Raw genomic sequence first — 21,265 nt, forward strand, 5'->3', positions numbered from 1 at the left:
TAATAAAAATAATAATTTAAAAAAAATAATAAAATAATATAAATAATGAGGAGGATATTCATATGAGAATAAATAAAATATTGTCAGGATCTGGGGCACGTAAACGTATTAACAGATTAATTTATAAAAAATAAAGTTTAACTTTAATAAAAAATAAAATAAAAATAAAATAAAAACTAAAATAAAAAAAAAAAATAATATATAATATATACATGTTTAGAACAAAACAAAATTTGCGAAAGATAATGAATTAACTCCTATTCAATTAGATACAGCTTTAATATCTGTCCTAGGAAATAATGTTAAGCAACAAAAAAACGGATATCACTTTACAATTAATGATAGAAGCTCATATTTTGATTGGTTTAATGGTTTTTTTTGAAGTAAGTTTTTAAAATAAATAAGCTTTCTAATGGTAATAATTAAAGGTGATGGAGATCAAATTGCTTTAATTAATAATGCAGCTTCATTAATTGATCAGTTAGTGGTTAAACAAAATGGAAAAATTGTAATATGATTGTAATAATTTATACAAATAACAAATGTAAGAGTTTGGTTGAACTATCTGAAGATTAGCAAAACAACTGGAACAAATGAGTTTTTTTTATTTAGATACTGACGCTGGCACTGAAAAACAGACCTGCCCAAGCTAAATATAATAGTGGTTTTTTCTACTAGGAAGTTATTAATCGAAGGTGGTGCTGAGCCCAAAAACTAAAAATTCCATTTAAAAAATTAATCATTTTTCAGGGTTTAGAAACTAATATTAACCTCCAAGTCAAATTCAAATAACATTGCAGCTGACAGATGATGAAGAATTAATTTTTAGAGCTAATGCTGCTGATCCAGGTAGGGGAATTGTAACAAAATTATTCTATGGTTCCACTTTTTGGTTTTTAATGAATTTGGGTTTGAACTAATTGCTACTGAAAGATTTTCAAAAGCAAGATGGTCATACCTTAGGGAAATGATGACCCCAATCACTGATACACAACAAACTAATATAACCTTTAGAAAAAACAGCTGGGGTAACAAACCACAACATGTATTTGTTTATTTACAACGACCTGATAAAAGTAATTCACAAGAACATTAATCCACATTTATTAGATACATTAAAAATTAATGCAGCAAATGAAAATTTCACTTTGAGCTCTTGTCGTCTTGAGTTGGTAAAGGTGTTTTTTATCCAAAACAGAATACACAAATATATCAAGAATATATGATATGTAATTAATATTATTTTAAAACAAAATAATAAGACTACGGAAGTCTGCTAAATAGATCAAATTTTAAATATTTTTTTTGGATTTAATTTATTTTAACTTGGAATATAAAAAGGAAGTAATAACAGAAGATCCTAAGCATAATTACATTAACAGCTAAATTAAATATCCACCGGCAGCTAATATTCGTGTTTTTCGCAATTGTATTATATGAGGAAACAGTTAAATAATACTATTGGAAATGAACTGTTATTGTTTAAAATTGAACTTGTTATTGTTTAAATAAAATAATATAAATTAAAATAAATATAAAGTATATAATGTCATCAAATTATATTGAATATAAAGTTTTAAACCCTTTCAGATGGACAAAAAAAAATTTAGCCCGAGCCTACAACAACAAAATTCCACATACTTTTAGATTAAAACATGAACAATTACATGGAAACTTCCCTTTACTTTTAACAAAAACACAAATTAATCAAATTAAAAAGCTGTTGCAAATAATAAGGGATTAGAAATTACAATTTCAAAAAACCAAATGTCCAGTCAGGTCAAAATGGTGGATTTTTAGGAGCTTTAGCTGGTTTGTTAGGAAAAACAATTCTTCCAATGGCAGCAAAAATAGCTCCAAAAATATTAGCCCCCCTAGGCATTGGCGCTTTGTCTGGGCTAGCCAGTACTGGTGTCAGTAAAATACTTGGAAATGTATGATTTCAGTAGCTAATGATAAGAAAATATGATATCACCATATCTTACACCTAATCAAAAAAAGCAACTAGTAGGATCTGGAGTGATTAGATTAACACAAAAACAAAAAAAAGACGGTGGCTTTTTAGGTATGTTGGCTGCTAGTCTAGGAATACCTTTGATTACATCTTGTTAAGTGGTAAGGGACATGGCCAGGGTATACAGATTGATTCACAACGGAGACCTTACAGGGCGAATTCCTATAGTAAAAAAAAAATAAAATTTTAAAAAAAAGAAAATAAAATTTAGTAAAAAGGAATAAAATTTATAAACAAACCAATATCTAACTTTTTAAATTGAACAATGGGTAAACCAATTAAAAATTAAAAACTTTAGGGGTGTATTTGTAGAAATAATTTATTAAAATTTAAAAAAAAAGGACGAGTGTGGAAATTTAAAATTTGGACGACTCTGTTTTGGGCCTGGAACACATTGGGTTTTTTACTTGAATACTTTGTACTTTGACCCATTTGGACTTCCTCCACCAAAAGAAGTAATCAGTATAATACCAAATGTAAAATACAACAAGTTCAATACAAGACAAAACAAGTATGCTTGGGGGATATTATTGTTTTATTTTTCATTAAAATGTTACAAAACAAAGTACCATTGTATGTATTTATTTATAAATACTAAAAAATTTATAATCAAGAGTAAATGAACAAACTATTATAAATTATTTAACTAATAAGGACATTTTTTTAACTGAAATTTAACTGGGAAAAATTAATATAATGGGAATATTCAATAATATAAATGAAAAAGTAAATAAAATAGAAAGACAATTAATAAAAAAACCTCCTTGTTTTTTAACAGTATACTCAAGATACTGATAGTGGATTATTTCAATGGAAAACTGTAAATGCTAGTCCTGGTTTAGTTCAAATGGTAATAATGTAACAATTAATTTTAATTGCATTTTAATTATTCTTGTTGATGCAATTAAATTAATAAAGGAGAAGCTAAAATTACAAATAAAAAAAAAAGAAAATGTAATTCTTCAAAGTTATCATGTAAAAATAACAGAAAAAATGAATCTATTTCTATTAAATTTTATGCAAACGAATTTAAAAAAAAATGATGTTATTTATTTTTAAATTTTTTAAAACGTTAGAATATTCAGTTAAAATTTTGGTTTTTAAAATTTTAAATTTTTAATTTTAAAGATTTAAATTTTAAATTTTTAAATTTTAAAGGGGAAATTTAATTTTAAATTTTTAAAATTTAAGTTTTAATTTAATTTTTTAATTTAAATTTTAAAGGGAATACGCAAATTGTAGCAATCCATTATAAAGGGAATATATTTTTTATCATCAAAACCATGATAAAAAGTTTTATTTAAAACTTTAACTGGAAAGTTTGTGTTTATTAGAACGAATAACTTTAAAGGTGTGATTATTTTTGGGGTTTTGAATTAAAAAAATTGTATCTTTGTAATTTTTATAAAACTTTTGTTTTCCCTTAAAAAACAATTTTTTTTTAATTTCCCTTTTAAACATTTTTTTTTAAACTTTAACTTCTTTTCTAATAAATATAAATTTACATTTTACTTTTTTAACCCGACAAATTCAAAAATTTTCTACACCGGAAAGCTTCATTTTTTAAATTTTTCCAAATTTAAACTTTTTTATTATTATCAAAAAAAAATTTTTTAAAATTAAACTATCTTTAATCACAAAAAAACAAATAAATCTTTTTTCCCTTATAAAAAACCCTCTTATGCATTTTTTGGTTTTTTTTTCATAACAAAAAGAACCCGTGCCCAGTAAAATAGAAAATTTACAATTATCCTCGTATTTTTCCTTTAATAAAATTTATAATGAAAATCATACATTTAAAAAATTTTGAAAAAACAAGAATGCCCCAACCCAACATAACAAGGTCGTTTAATAAAAAAACTTTTTTTATTCTATAAAAACCAAAAAAGGGTTTAAAGGGAAAACATCTTTTGAACTAAAAAATAAAGGGTTTTGGGCCCTATGTTTTTTTAATAAAATATTTTAATCATGATTTTTTTTAAATATTAACCCTCTTGCGTAAATTCCCATCGTTTTAAACCAAATACAGAATTTTTTTTAAACTTAAAAAAGCCCTTTTTCCAAATGAATTTTTTGCCTTTAGTGCTTTAAAATTTTTTTGGGGTATTAAAATCAATTTTATTTTTAAAAAACCAAGGACTTTCTTTAAAAAGTTAATTTTTTGGTGTTTTTTTTTAAATTTTTTAACCCTAATTGTGTAAAAGTTCAAGTTTTTTAAAAATAAAAACTACATAATTTTGTTTTTTTTCAAAAAATTTGGGAAAAAATTTTTTTTACTTTTTTTTTTCTTTTTCCAAAATTTCAAATTCTTTTTTAAAAATTTTTTACTATAACAGAAAACCCTTTTGTTTGGGTTTATAATAATTTTTTAGGAGCAAAAAGGATAATCTTTGGGTGGGTTTTATGAAAATTTTTTTGGGGATATTAAAGGGATCACTTTTCAACTAAAAAGTTATTTTTTACCTTTGCAATTAATTTCTTAAATTTGGTTTTTTTCGGGAAAAAATTTAAAAATTTTCCCCAGAGGGTAAAGTTTGCCCCAAACCCCAAACCCGGGTAAAGGTTATTTGGCTCGGGGGTACATAATGTTTTTTGTTTTCCCCTTCTTTTGAATTAAAATTTTTCCATATAATTATTTTTTGGGTTTTACTGTACTTTTTAAAATATAACTTTTTTTCCCCCCTCTCGGGCCCTTTTTTCAATAAAAGATACATTTCAATATCAGTTATTAAATCTAACTTAAATTCCAGTCTTTTTTAAACTTGCACCCCAAGCTAAACCAGGACTACAAAAAATAATGAAAAGGATCTAATTTTTTGAAACTCAAAAATAGTTTTCAAAAATTTTAAAAATAAAATCAGCTAAAATTTAATACTTTCATTTTTAAATATAGATCTTGATATTCTCCCATTTTTTTTTTTTAAAAATTTTTATTCCAAACATTTTTAGCTTTTTTGTTTTTCATTATAAATTATATGTTTTTTCTTTTAAAAAATTTGAAAAAAACTCTTCTTTGAAGGAAATTCTTTTTCTTTAAATTTTTTTTAAAGGGGAAATCCATGTAATCATATGGATAAAAAACCTTTGTTTTTAATAATTCAAATATTTTTTATTAAATTCTTGAGTTTAAAATTTTTAAAATTTTGGGAAATTTTTTTACTAAGTTTCCAATGATTGAGACAAAAAATTTGGGGAATGAATCAAAAAAAACCCAAGTGGGAAATCAAAAAAGCCATAATTCTTTCCTATTGTAATAAATAACTTTAATTTCTTTTTTAAAATTTTCCCCTTTTTGGGCGGGCATGATGAAATGACCGTCATAACCTCTTAAATTATGAAAATAACAGAAATTTTGTGTGTTTTTTAAAAATTAATATTACTTTCTGAGTAAAGCACTTCCTCTAAATTTTCCCTTTTAAAAGGGACAGTGTTCACGTACTGGGAATTCACCTTCTATATATTCTTTTTACAGATAGAAAAAAACTTTTTTTTTTTAAATTGGGTTTTAAAATCTTTTTTAGACATTCTTAGTTCTTTGTTGAAATTTTCCCTTTAAATATTTCTTTAAAAATATTCCTCTTCCCCCAAGCATTTTTTCAATAAACTTAAAAAGGGGCATTAGGACCTCTAAAAATCGGGTTGGGGTTTAGTAAATTTATCGTCTTTAACAAAAAAAAAACTTTAAAAACCAAAAACCAAAAATCTATATGATTTTTTTATGGTTCATTAAATAAAGGATTCAGTTGAGGGTTTAAAGCAGTTAAAACTTTTTTAGTTTTGTTTCAAAACCCGCAAAAATTTTACAAAAGGTACTGCAAAAAACCTTTTTGAAAATTTTTTAAAATTGTACTTTACCCCCCCTTTTTTGGCTTTTTTAAACACCTTGGATACCATTAATAGCTAAAAAATTTTGGAATTTTTTTTCATTTAATACCCTTTCTTGTGAAAAATGTTGAGACAGCTTTTAAAAAAAAGTTTTTTATTTGCATGTTTTGTTTTTTTTAAACTTTAAATCTATTAAAGTTTTTTTTTCCAAAAACATAATTTTTGGACTACAGTTCTTGGGGTTTTAACAGTCATCTTCGGTTATTTTATAGTTATTTTATCATTTATTTTATCTTTTGAAATTTAAAGCAACATGTCACAGTGTTTTTCGTATTGATTTTTTGTTTCAATGGAAAAATACTAATTTTTTTCATAACCAAATATATTAAATGAAAATTTCTTTTTTAAAAATTTCTTTTTTAAGGTTTTTTTGATTTAATGTAACGGGAAAAAATTTAATTCCAATAATAAAGATCTTTTATTTTGTTTTTTATTTTTTGAAACTCTATAAAGGGTCTTTTTCAAAAGGAAATTTATAAGCTAAATGGGCACCAACTAAAAAAATTCGTTATCATCATTCTTTTTTATTTATTAATCCCTTTTATTGAAAATTTTTTAATGGTTTTGGTAATTCTAAATAAAATTTAAGCAGCCCAAAAAGGGCTATCCCAAAATTTGTTTAAAATTTAAAAAACATCAACTGACTCTTTCTCCAGCCAAAATTCCTTCAGAAATCCAAATTACCAATTCTAATTTTTTATTTCATCAAAAGCTTGATGTAAAAATTTTTTTTTTTTCGTTTTGTTTAATAATTTTTTTAAAGCCTTTGATTGAAAATAAGCTGAAATTTTTATATTGTATCAGTTTTTTCCTTTTTTGCAAAAGTTATTTTTAAAACAACGTTTTATTTTTATAATTTTAAAGTTTTAAAATTTTAGAAATTTTAAATATTTCATAAGAGTCGTTTATATTTAAAAAATAATTGATTTTTTTGGTCTTTCATTTTGTAATTTTAAATTTTAAAATTTTTTAAATTATTGTTTTTTAGATCTCTCGATTTTTCCTTTTTATTATTTTAGAAAAAAAAAACTTCAAGCAAAAAATAAATTAAAAAAAAAAATTAAAAAAAGTAATAAAATAAAATAAATAAAATTTTAAATTATCTTTAAGAAGAAAAAAAAATTTAAACTTATATCTTTTTCCAAATTTCCTTTTGGGTTTTTCCAAAATTTTTCTCGGTTTTCCCTTCACAACCAAAATTTTAAAATTTCCCCCGCATTAATACCAAATTTTTTAGATGCTTTGTAAAATGCTTTTTATATATTTTTTTTCATTAGTAAACACAGGGCGGTTAAAAATAACTTTTTTAGGATTGTTTCGAAAAATTATTTGGTCTGGGGGCAATCCCCATAATCTTTTTAAACATTTTCTTTTTCAGTTTAAAAGGGCAACCACCCGTCCCCTTCAAAAAAAAGTTCTTTTAACCCAAGAAAAAGGGGTCTATAACATTTTGGGAATTTAAACCTGACAAGATTTTTATATTCACGTAACTATTTGGGTCAAGTTTTGATTTAATAACATTTTTTTTTTTTTTTTTTTTTTTTTTTTTTTTCTTTTTTTTTTTTTTTTTTTTGAACTTTCTTTTATGGGGTTTTTTTCTGGATTCATTATTTCTCCCAAAGTGCTAGATAATTTTGACATAATCATTCTATCTACCTTTCTATTTTCCATTATATATAAATATACTTATAGAAAAAAAACTCTAAAAACCACGTAAAATTTTTAAAAACAGTCTTCTTCTTTTTTAAATTTTATATCCCCTTAAGTTTTAAAATTTCCTTTAATTTTTCGTTTTTAAAAGGCATTAAAATTTTTTTTCTTTCTGCATTTCTTTAAAAGTATTGAAAAATATTTAATAACTTTTTTTTCTTTTTCTTTATTTTCTTTTCCAATCCGTGCTTTTGTTAAATTGTTTTTTATTTTGTGATGATGTGGGTTTTTAAAAAAAATTTCTTGTCCCTCAAGTTTTGTCTGTTAGTAAATATGGGAATTTCTGATGGGGAAAAAGCGCCAGAACTGCTACAAATTTTAGGAATAGCTGGAACAAGTGCTAATGCAGCTGAAAAAACCAAAGACACCTGCTGTAATTATAATCCGGTTAATTACTCTCCCACAAAAATTTTTAACTTTTTTTTTGTAAGCAGCCCGCTAGTTTATTTTTAAAAGGGGAAAAATTTAATTTATCTATTGTTTTTTAAATTTCCCTTATTAAAAAAATTAAAATTTTTTTGGACCTTTATATTTAAAATAAATTTTTTAAAATTTTTTTTTTCTTTCAATTCACTAAAAGGACCCAAAAAAAAATATTAAATTTTTCACTATAAAACCCTTTTCCAAATTTTTCTAAAGCTTGTTTTTTTTTATAGTCTCGTTAATAAAATTTTTCTATTCTAAAAAAATTTTTGTTTTAGTAGGTTAAAAATTTTTTGTTCATAAAAAAAGAAACCTTTAATTAATTTTTTATTTAAAACTTTAATATTTTAGTTTGGGGTTTTTATTTTTAAATTTTTTAAAAATTTTAAAAAAATTTCCCCTGTCCAGTTTGGTTGAAACCTTTTTCAAAATGTCTTTTAAGTTTGGGTTAAACGAACTCGATCACCAATTTTAAATTTTGGGTTTTTCTCTTTGGTATCTTTTTAAAACCCATATAAAAATTAAAGTAAACAGTACCTTTATTTAAGTTTTTACTAGCTTCGGTTTTGGGGTCATTTTTAAAAATAAATGTTTTGTTTTTTTTATATTTTCAACCATATCCCGCAAATTATCTAAAAAAATAAAAAGTAATTTTTTGCTGGAAAATATTTCCACATTATTCTTTTTTAAAAATTCTAAATTTAAATTTTCTATTACTTCGCCTTTCCTTCATTAAATGTATGTTTCATTTTTAATCTTATTTTTATTCAAAAATGATTCAACTTTTTTTTATAAAAATTTTTTTCCTTCATCTACCCTAAATTTTTCTTTGGGAATCGTCCCTTTTAATATTATTTTTTCAAATGCTTCAGTAACAGATTCTCCATTTTATTCTTTTAAGGAATAACCAAGCATATTTACTAAATATATTCCCAAAAACTTTTAACCCAAATACTTTACTCCTTTATTTTATTTTTTAAAAAACTTGCTTTTAACTAAATTTAGCTTTACCAAAATAATTTATCAAAAATCATTTTAAATATCACTTTCGTTTCCCAAATTTTTTTTTTAATTTTGGTTTTTGTAATTTTTCTGCTAATTAACGTTCCCGTTATTTCGGGGGGAAAAACCTACCCCCTTTTTTCCCCTTTTTTTTTTTATTTTTGGGCCCAACCCAAGTGTGTTTTTTTCGTTTTAATTAAAAGGTTTTACACCCAAAAGTTTTGCCCAAACTTTTCTCCAAATGCTTTTGATTTAGTTTTATTTAAAAATTGGAAAGCATTTTGGGTTATTTACTTGGGACCCCTTTTTTTCACCCCTGGGCATAGCAAAATCAGGGGCCCTACATCTGCATCCATTCCCTTGACAGGGGGTCCCCTTAACTTTGGGGGTTTTCCGGCCCACAAAATTTTTTTATTCCGGGAAAAGGGTTTAAACCCCTTTTTTAGGTAAAAAAGGTTTAAAATTGCTTTGTAATATCTAAATTACCCCCCGACTTTAAAAACTTTGTTTTCATTTTTCCACAAGAGAAAAAGTACCTTTTATCTTTTTTTTTCCCCTTTTTTTGTTAAAATAATGAGGATTTATATTACTTTTAATTTTCTTTTTTTCAAACAATATATTTTTTTTTAAAAACTCATCATATCATATGTTTTTAAAATTTTTTAAAGACTAATAAGTTTTTAATTGAAAAAAAAATCAAATACATTACATTTTATCAATAAAAAAAAATCTGCCAAAAGTTTGCCAAAATTTTGTAAAGGGGGCAGACTTTGTACAGCTCCATTTGGGCAAAAAAAAGGGCAGGCTTTTGATTGTTAATTTGGTTTGCCAACGTTCGCCCAAAATTTTGTCATTTGGCAGCGACTCCCACATTGTTGCCATTGGCGGGATTTTGGCAATTTGGTGGAATTTTTTTAAAATCATATTTACTAAGGTTTTAAAAATAATTTGTTAAAATTTGTTTTAAATTTGTTGAAATTGGTCAGCTTTGGTCGGTTTAGGTCAAGGGTTAAATGTTAAATTAGATTAAACTGCGCTCGCACCATCCTTTCTTATACTACTGATTTTATAGCTGTAACATTTTTGAAGAACTGTCTTGAGATGACATTCATCGTATTAAGTTATCGGTTGTAAGATATTATGTACTAAACATTTTGGTTGACATTTGAAACGGTGAAATCAATCGTGTCGTACGATGCATGTATGTTTGAACTGCCTGGACACTTAGCCGTCATTTGGTCATTGATAAAGTTATGGAGACGCTTCTACTTCATTTTGTAGCTGTAACATTTTGGAAGAAGTTTTGCTGAGATGACATTAATCGTATAAGTGACCGTTGTTAAGATATACTGTGGTAAACATTGAGTTGCGTTTCATTTTAGGCGAAACTTGACATTGTGAAATTTCTAAGTGTGTCCTACTATACATATATCATGTTTGAACTGCCTGGACACTTGGTGCTATTGGTGCTATTGCAGGGTGTCGAACTTGGTATGAAATGATAGCAGGGAACAACATGTATTTAAGCATGTATCACATGAGAAGATGACGTAGTCGTACGTGCTCGAACTAGGTGCAGAACATAGGAAACACGTGAAAATAGTGTTATTTTCATAGTGTCGGCACTTGCAGGTCACCTTCAGCGGGATGCCTTGACACATAGGGATGGTGTAGAATATCGAACTTGGTGGGAACGAATAGCCAGGAGGCATAGCTATAGAACGATGTATTATATTGGTAAATGCAATGGCCATAGAGCTTAGATCATGCGGAAAACATGTAAACAATTGTCATCAAAGTCGCAAGTATGAACACTACCCGGGCTTCTTGCATGCTGTGTGCTAAGCCGTAGAGTCGTACCAGGTATTCGAACTTACTGCGAAAATGTTCCCAGAACTGATATTTTATATGTTTAGAATGCGCAGACTGTTTCCTTTATGTACATGTAAAATTCATAATTTAATATTAAAGAATAAGCTCACAGTAATAAAATGAAATTAAGATTATTTCGTACTTTCGCCGACTTTACGGCAAAATACCAGTTTTTTTATGAATTTCAGCGACATCGTACGGATAGACGGACAGTTCTAAATTGATATTTTTTATAGGTTTTGAAAGCGCTGATGGTATACTTTATATACATATACAATTGGTAATTCAATATTAAGGAATGAGTACACAGTAATAAAATGATATTAGCATACATTTGCACTATTGCGGTCTTTACGGCAAAATATTAGTTTTCGTGAACTTCAGCGAGCTCGTACGGACGGATGGACAGTTTTACAATAATATATCTGATATGTTTGGAAAGTGCAGACTGTTTCCTTTATGTACATGTAAAATTCATAATTTAATATTAAAGAATAAGCTCACAGTAATAACATGAAATTAACATTGTTTCGTACTTTTGCCGACTTTACGGCAAAATACCAGTAATTTTATGAATTTCAGCGACATCGTACGGATAGACGGACAGTTCTAAATTGCTATCTTTCATAGGTTTTGAAAGCGCTGACTGTGTACTTTATATACATATAAAACTTGTAATTTAATATTAAGGAATGAGTACACAGTAATAAAATGATATTAACATACATTTGCACTATTGCCGTCTTTACGGCAAAATACTAGTTTTTCATGAATTTCAGCGAGCTCTTACGGATAGACGAACAGTTCTATAATAATATAATTTATATGTCTTGAAAGCGCTGACTGTGTACTTTATATACATATAACATTTGTAATTTAATATTAAGGAATGAGTATACAGTAATAAAATGATATTAACACACATTTGCACTATTGCTGTTTTTACGGCAAAATACTAGTTTTTCATGAATTTCAGCGAGCTCGTACGGACGGACGGACAGTTCTATGATAACATGTTTTATACATTTAGAAAGCGCATACTGTTTCCTTTATGAACATGTAAAATTTTTAATTTAATATTAAAGAATGAGCTCTCAGTGATAAAATAAAATTAACATGTTTTCGCACTTTGGCAAACCTTACGGCAAAATACCAGTTGTTCACGAATTTCAGCGAGCTCGTACGGACAGACGGAAAGTCCTATATCTATATATTTTATATGTTTGGAAAGCGCTGACTGACTGCTTTATGTGCATGTAAAATTGATAATTCGATATTAAAGAATAAGCTCACAGTAATAAAATGAAATTAACATATTTTCGCACTTTTGCCGACTTTACGGCAAAATACCAGTTTTTCATGAATTTCGGCGAGCTCGTACGGACAGACGGACAGTCCTGTATGGTATATTTTATACGTTTGAAGAGCACCGACTGAGTGCTTTATGTGCATATAAAATTGATAATTTGATATTAAAGAATAAGCTCACAGTAATAAAATGAAATTAACATATTTTCGCACTTTTGCCGACTTTACGGCAAAATACCAGTTTTTCATGAATTTGAGTTTGGCGGTACCTAGAGCGGCGGTCGGGTGTCTCAGGCCGTGTTGCTTGGTAACCAATGGACATGCCGAGACCTTTCCAACGGTATCAAGATCATGCATTTGCGACCTCTGGTTCGGCCTTTGTGGCCGTTTATCTGCATTTCTCACCCGTTTTCGCGATTATAAAGCACTGAATCGGTTGTGGAGCGGCCGTACGGCGGCCCAGCGACATGGTTCCGGTACCGTTGGATAGGTCTTGGGCTTCTCTTTCCAACGACACCAAAACCATCTCGCTGCGCCCAAAGACGAACGCTCCAGAGCCGTTTTTGTGTTCTAGAGGTAATTGTAGCAGTTGCGTCCCTTGGACCAGAGTTATAGGACTTTGGAAAATGATAGGCAACACAAAAATGGCCATAACTCGGAAACGGGAGGTCGCAGCGGGCTGGTTTTGGTACCGTTGGAAAGGTCTCCTCAAGCCCCGTCTCATGGCATAGGACACGACCTGGTGGGGACCGTGCAGCCGCTACAGCGGGCCCAAAACCTCTGAGAACCGTTCTCTAAGGGTTATAATCGGTCGCCACGGGCAAACGACACATCGCAGCGCCTTGGTTATGGTACCGTTGGAAAGGTCTTTGCAAGACCTACAAGATGGCATCGAGATATCTTCGCCATCCTGTCCGGTTCTCGCGCAGTGGCCGGCCGTATACTTGAGCCTCGGTCCGACCCCACTTTGCCGGTACCTAGAGCGGCGGTCGGGTGTCTCAGGCCGTGTTGCTTGGTACCAATGGACAGGGCATGCCGAGACCTTTCCAACGGTATCAAGATCATGCATTTGCGACCTCTGGTTCGGCCTTGGTGGCCGTTTATCTGCATTTCTCACCCGTTTTCGCGATTATAAAGCACTGAATCGGCTGTGGAGCGGCCGTACGGCGGCCCAGCGACATGGTTCTCGATACCGTTGGATAGGTCTTGGGCTGCGCTTTCCAACGACACCAAAACCATCTCGCTGCGCCCAAAGACGAACGCTCCAGAGCCGTTTTTGTGTTCTAGAGGTAATTGTAGCAGTTGCGTCCCTTGGACCAGAGTTATAGGACTTTGGAAAATGATAGGCAACACAAAAATGGCCATAACTCGGAAACGGGAGGTCGCAGCGGGCTGGTTTTGGTACCATTGGAAAGGTCTCCTCAAGCCCCGTTTCATGGCATAGGACACGACCTAGTGGAGGTCCGTACAGCCGCTACAGTGGGCCCAAAACCTCTGAAAACCGTTCTCTAAGGGCTATAATCGGTCGCCACTTGCAAACGACACATCGCAGCGCCTTGGTTATGGTACCGTTGGAAAGGTCTTTGCAAGACCTACAAGATGGCATCGAGATATTTTCGCCATCCTGTCCGGTTCTCGCGCAGTGGCCGGCCGTATACTTGAGCCTCGGTCCGACCCCACTTTGCCGGTATCTGGAGCGGCGGTCGGGTGTCTCAGGCCGTGTTGCTTGGTACCAATGGACAGGGCATGCCGAGACCTTTCCAACGGTATCAAGATCATGCATTTGCGACCTCTGGTTCGGCCTTGGTGGCCGTTTATCTGCATTTCTCACACGTTTCCGCGATTATAAAGCACTGAATCGGCTGTGGAGCGGCCGTACGGCGGCCCAGCGACATGGTTCCGGTACCGTTGGACAGGTCTGTTCAGGCACCGTCTATTGGGACCTAGGTTGGCCATCTGACGGAACAGGAAGTGCATGCAATGCGGCGGAATAAGGGGCTAAAATTGATCCGGCTACCACGGCCGAACCGGAAATCGCAGCGGCATGGTTCAGGTATCGTTGGAAAGGTCTCTTTAAGAGCTACAACTTGAAATCACATTTTCCAGTTTTTCTTTTCAAACGGTCCGTCCAGGGTAGAAAACGTGCAAACCGGAAGTGGACCAAATGGGTGTGGCACCAAGTTTCAGATCTGCCCGAGCTCTTTCCAACGGTACCACATACATGTGGCTGTGCCCACGCGTTAACAATCTACAGCCGTTTATTGTGCTACGGCTTCGCGAAAACTAGTGACATACTACTGTTCATACGGCGTTAAGACTTGTGTTTCGGCACATTATTGGCCATTGCGGGAGAACGGGGCGTCGGAGCCGGGTGTTCTCGATACCGTTGGATAGGTCTTGGCCTGCGCTTTCCAACGACACAAAAACTAAAGACGGCCGCTCTAGAGCCGTTTTTGTGTTCCGGAGGTAATTGTACCAGTTGCGTCCCCTTGACCATTGGCCTCTTGATTTATCGGACTTTGATAAATGAAGAGTCAACACATAAATGGTCATAACTCGGGAACGGGAGGTCGCAGCGGGCTGGTTTTGGTACCGTTGGAAAGGTTTCGTCAAGCCCCGTCTGCTGGTGTATAACACAACCTAGTCACGGGCCGTCCAGCCGGCACAGCGGGCCCGAAACCCGAAAACACATAATCAGCAGCCACGGGCTAACGACACATCGCAGCGCCTTGATCTTGGTACCGTTACACAGGTCCTCTCATGTGCTTTTCAACGGTATATAAACCTTGCCGCTGTAGTTAGAGACGGTCGCTGTATAGGCATTTAAGTGTATACTTACTGTTATTCTTAATCACGTAAAGACATCGCTGCTTGATTATACCCACAGTAAGAAAGTAGAACGAATGTTAATCATACCCATTTAAAGAAAAAGATGCATTTTCGTACTTTGTCATTTCTGGGACCTTTTCTTGGCGACATTACCCACATAAAGAAAATCATGCATTTCCGTACTTTGTCATTTATTACACATTTCTTACGCCAACGGCCATTTTAGCCTTAGCGACAGCGCATTTTACATTCATAGCCGCCAGTGTGATGGTGATATCATATAATGTAATATGTCTTTGTTTGCTAAACAGATTTGCCTACAAAGCGATACTATAAACAGCGGCGTTTGCATGCTTTCAGTGAGCACAGGGACAAAAGTTCGAGACCCGTCCCCGCCGAAACCGCAAAAAAGGCCATTGGACACTTATTAGCAGCGCGATTTATCTTCATGGCCGGTTATTTCACGGTGATATCATACTTTGCAATACGTGTTCTTGTAGGTATGGGAGTCAGCTAAACAGTCATACAGAAAACAGCCAGATATTCGTTGTGCCCGCTGATAGAAGAACAAAAGTTATAGCCCCTTGCCTTCCGATGAGGCAAAAAATAGCTATTTCAGACTTATTTACAGCGCGTTTTTATCTGATGGCCGCTTATATCTTTCGGATAGCATATTATTCTATACCTGGATTTGTAGGTATGGCACATAGCTAAACAATCATACCGTAAACAGCCAGAGATCCGTTGTCTCCGTTGGGAGAGGAACAAAAGTTAAAGCCCTTTGTGTTCTGAAAGTGCGAAAATAGCTATATTAGCCTTATTTGCAGCGCATTTTTATCCATTTTTCGCTTATATCTTTGTGATAGCATAGTATTCTATACCCGTTTTTGTAGGTATGGCTCTCTGCTAAAGAACCATATCCCGAACAGTCAAATATTCATTGCTTGTATTAACTGGAGAACAGAAATTACAGTCCCTTGCCTTCCGAAAGTGCGAACACAGCGATTTCAGCCTTATTTACAGCGCATTTTTATCCGATTCTCGCTTATTTCTTTGTGACAGCATACTATTCTATACCTGTTTTTGTAGGTTTGGGTCTTAGCTAAAGAACTATATCCTGAACAGTCAGATATTCATTGCTTGCGATAACTGGAGAACATAAATTACAGCCCATTGCCTTCCGAAAATGCAAACATAGCGATTTAAGCCTTATTTACAGCGCATTTTTATCCGATTCTCGCTTATTTCTTTGTGATAGAATACTATGCTATACCTTTTTTCTTGTAGGTATGGCTCTCTGCTAAAGAACCATATCCCGAACAGTCAGATATTCATTGCTTGTATTAACTGGAGAACAGAAATTACAGTCCCTTGCCTTCCGAAAGTGCGAAAATAGCGATTTTAGCCTTATTTACAGCGCATTTTCATCCGATTCTCGCTTATGTCTTTGTGATAGCATACTATGCTATACCTGTTTTTGTAGGTATGGCTCTCTGCTAAAGAACCATATCCCGAACAGTCAGATATTCATTGCTTGTATGAACTGGAGAACAGAAATTACAGCCCCTTGCCTTCCGAAAGTGCGAACATAGCGATTTTAGCCTTATTTACAGCGCATTTTTATCCGATTCTCGCTTATTTCTTTGTGACAGCATACAATTCTATACCGGTTATTGTAGGTTTGGGTCTTAGCTAAAGCACTATATCCTGAACAGTCAGATATTCATTGCTTGCGATAACTGGAGAACAGAAATTACAGCCCCTTGCATTCCAAAATGTGCACATAGCGATTTTAGCCCTAATTACAGCGCATTTCACTTATATGGCCGACGATTTGTTTGTGAAAGCATACATTTTTACACACGCTTTTGTAGGTATGGCAGATAGCTAAACAATTATACCCTAAACAGCCCATTACCTCGTCTGTGCGTTAACAGAAATACAGAAATTAGAGCCCTTTGCCGTTCTGAAGGGCGAAAATAGATATTTTAGCATTATTTACAGCGCATTTACATCCAATTGTCGCTTATTTCTTTGTGACAGCATACTATTGTATACCTCGTTTTATAGGTACGGGACTCGGCTAAACAATCATACCGTAAACAGACAGATATTCGTTATGTGCGTTAACAGGAGAACAGAAATTACAGCCCCCTGCTTTCCAAATGTGCGAAACATAGCGATTTTAGCCTTAATTACAGCGCATTTTTCTGTTATTGCCGACTATTAGTTTGTGATAGCATACTTTCTAACACATGTTTTTGTAGGTATGGGACACAGCTAAGCGCAATCATACCCTCAACAGTGCATTATCTCCGGTGTGCGTTAACCGAAGTACAGAAATCAGAGCCCCTTGCCGTTCGGAATGGCGAAAATAGCCATTTTAGCCTTATATACAGCGCATTTTTATCAGATTGTCGCTTATTTCTTTGTGATAGCATACCATTCTATACATGTTTTGTAGGTATGGCTCTACGCTAAAGACTCATGCCCAGAACAGCCAGATGTTCTCTGTGTGCGTTAACAGATGAGCAGAAGTTACAGCGCCCGGCCTTCCCAAAGTGCGAACATAGCGATTTCAGCCCTAATTACAGCGCATTTTGCTGTTATTGCCAACTATCAGTTTGTGATAGCATACTTTTTAACACATGGTTCTGTAGGTATGGGATATAGCTTAACAATCATACCCTAAACAGCGCATGATCTCATGTGTGCGTTAACAGAAGTACAGAAATCAGAGCCCCTTGCCGTTCGGAATGGCGAAAATAGCTATTTTAGCCTTACATACAGCGCATTTTTATCCGATTGCCGCTTATTTCTTTGTGATAGCATACTATCCTGTAACCCGTTTTGTAGGTATAGGGTTAGGGTTAGGGTTAGGGTTAGGGTAGGAGCAAAATGACTACCTGGGGAATGAGTTTTGAGGAAAAATGTAAACAAATATCACGTGATATAGATTGGACATGCGCATTGACAGTTTTTATGACTTGTAGAAAAATTTCAAAATTGTTGTAATTTTTGCTATTTGACATGCTTTTGGAAAGCCGTCATTTGATCATTTGTAAATATACGGAGATGCTTTTACCATCATTTTGTAGCTGTAACATTTTTGAAGAACTGTCTTGAGATGACATTCATCGTATAAGTTTTCGGTTGTAAGATATTATGTACTAAACATTTTGGTTGACATTTGAAACGGTGAAATCAATCGTGTCGTACGATGCATGTATGTTTGAACTGCCTGGACACTTAGCCGTCATTTGGTCATTGATAAAGATATGGAGACGCTTCTACCTTCATTTTGTAGCTGTAACATTTTGGAAGAAGTTTGCTGAGATGACATAATCTATAAGTGACGTGTTAAGATAACTGTGGTAAACATTGAGTTGCGTTCATTAGGCGAATTGACATGTGAAGTGTGTACATACATATATGTTTGAACTGCCTAGCACTTGGTGCATGTGCTTTGCAGGTTCGACTTGTATGAAATAACGGAAACACATGACTTAATGATCAATGAGAGATGACATCTCTTCAATAGTGCTGGAACCGAATAGATTCATATCGCCTTGAGCACTAGCGATTACACATGGGATGGTGTAGAATATCGAACTTGGTGGGAACGAATAGCCAGGAGGCATAGCTATAGAATGATGTATTATATTGGTAAATGCAATGGCCATAGAGCTTAGACCATGCGGAAAACATGTAAACAATTGTCATCAAAGTCGCAAGTATGAACACTACCCGGGCTTCTTGCATGCTGTGTGCTGAGCCGTAGAGTCGTACCAGGTATTCGAACTTAGTGCGAAAATATTCCCAGAACAGATACCTACAGAACCGTGTATAATACCGGTATATAGCGTAGTTTATAAGAGCTGGAAACGAGTGGAAATCTGAGATATTTTACTTACTAAGCACGGTGCTTATCCACCTTACCTCTGCTAGCTACGGTCCTTATCCACCTTACTTTTGCTCACCACGGTGCTTATCCACATTACTTTTGCTAACCAAGTTGCGTATCTACCTTACTTTTGCAAACCACCTTACCTTTGCTTACCCAGATGCTTATGCACCTTACTTTGCTTACCACGGTGCTTATCCACCTTACTTTCGCTATCCACGGTGGTTACCAACTTACTTTTGCTAAACACGGTGCTTATCCACCTTATTTTTGCTAACCAAGGTACTTACCCAGCTTACTCTTGTTTACCACGGTGCTTATCCACCTCTACTTTGAGGGATAGTATCAGGTTCAAAAGTAAACCCTATTTGGATTTTCCAGTGCCAATGGAGTAGTTCGGGGATTTTTAACGTATGACCTTGACTTGACCCCAAACTCTGCCCTAATTAGAATTTCGCCCGGAAAAGTTTCGAAAAATCTTAGATCCCAGAATAATACAAGTTTTTCAGATTTTCACTTTCGCCAGGTTCTATGTTGACAGGTATACCAAATAGGGTCATGGATTTGGGCAGCATTTGGGCAAAGACCTGCAGTTGTTCCGCACCTGTTGAGAACCCCCTAGAAAGGTCAGATAGACCTCCCAAAGAGTCCCAAGACCGAATTTTATTTTTTTTTTTTTTAAATTGGTCATTCAACAATTACGACAAAAGCTTTAAAGATATCTAAATAAAAGTTGCATATCTTTGTCGAACTATTCAAGGTTTTTTTTAATAAAGGTATAATTTAGGTTTCAAAGCCGATCCTAAGGGTCGTCCGCGCTCGAACATTGGTAACATGTCCAAAGGCATAAAAAGCCCCAAAATACACCTTATTTGTCCAAATAAATGTTATTTTACATCAACTAAGGATCAAAAGTAATACGCTTTGGTGCATAACTTTAATTTCTACGGAAATGGGTTCTTTTGTGTAAGTTTTGTCCGTCTGTACGATCTATAGACTTGCTATAGGGACCGTAAAACGGAAATTTTTGACGCATTTTTCCAAAAATTTCATCAACTTTATCTTATCATATAAACAGTTTGGAGTAACATATCAGACTAAAATTTCTTTTAACAAGTAGTTGGAACTAAACACTAAACAAATATGTAAAATCTTTTATTTCCCCGACGGATATGCCGTCGGGAAGTACTGCCAAACTTTGCAAATTTCTCGGAAAAAAATTTAGCCGTGAAATAAGGAATACATGCCTATAAATTGATTTATCTGGAACAAATAAATACAAGTAAACATTACTTTTGATAGAAAATAATAATATCTAAAAGTTTATAACAAAACAGACAATAGGTCAAATTGGTTGTGACTTTTGTAAGGAAGTCATTGTCGCTGATTACGAATCTGCAATTATTTTTGACCTATCTAAACTCGTTTTAGATGTCAACTCCAGGCTGAGAATACGAAATAACGGAATTAGGTCAATAGGTCAAATTAGTTGTGACTTTTATAAAGAAGTCATGGTCGCTGATAACGAATCTGCAATTATTTTTGACCTATCTCAACTCGTTTTAGATGACAACTCCAGGCTATGTCTTTGCTAACGACGATGCTTTTCCATTCTTATTTAGCCAAAGGCAATGGTAACCCGTCTTAATTGTCCTTACGCAGTTGCTCATCCATCCTATTATATGGTATATCACGACCTATTCCCACTACGAGTATTATATGATATAATGCTCTTTTGTGTTTACATACAGACTTTATTGTCCGCCTAAGGAGAAGAATTCTATAAGACATGTCTTTCATTCTTATCCTTTCCTTAGTGTCATGTTAACTTGTTGTTGTAAATATACAAATCTATGTTATGTACTCTTGGGAATAAATATGTTTAAACTTATTATTTGGTAACTACGTTGCTTATCCAGCACATGTTTACTAACCGCGGTGCGTACCCATCATTTGTTGTTCACCAGGTTGCTTATCCACCATAGCTTTGCTAACCACGTAGCCTATCCTTCATATGTAATAGATAATCAAGTATAATAGATGATCGCCATGATTAGCAAATATACATGGTGGGTAAGCCCAGTGGTTTGCGTAAATATGATGTATCAGGAATTGGTTGAGAGAATTTCTGACGGTAACTCACTGCGGTTAGCAAATTATTATTGTTTACCCGTTTGGTTATTCACCAAAGATTTGCTAAGCACGTCGCCAGACTATCATTCTTAATGGATAATCGCCGTGGTTAGCAATTATAAAATCGGTTAGCCCCGTGGTTTGCAGAAATATGATGTATTAAGAACTTGGTGAGCGACATTCTG

The 21,265-nt window shown here is 33.1% G+C and overlaps 1 pseudogene; it reads left to right on the plus strand.

The window, feature by feature from the left end:
* Positions 1-17,567, plus strand: part of LOC128547805 (uncharacterized) — a 33,831-nt pseudogene extending 16,264 nt beyond the window's left edge.
* The last annotated feature ends 3,698 nt before the right edge of the window (positions 17,568-21,265 follow it).

Source organism: Mercenaria mercenaria, chromosome 13 (assembly GCF_021730395.1).
Source record: "Mercenaria mercenaria strain notata chromosome 13, MADL_Memer_1, whole genome shotgun sequence".
Classification (NCBI taxonomy): Eukaryota; Metazoa; Mollusca; class Bivalvia; order Venerida; family Veneridae; genus Mercenaria; species Mercenaria mercenaria.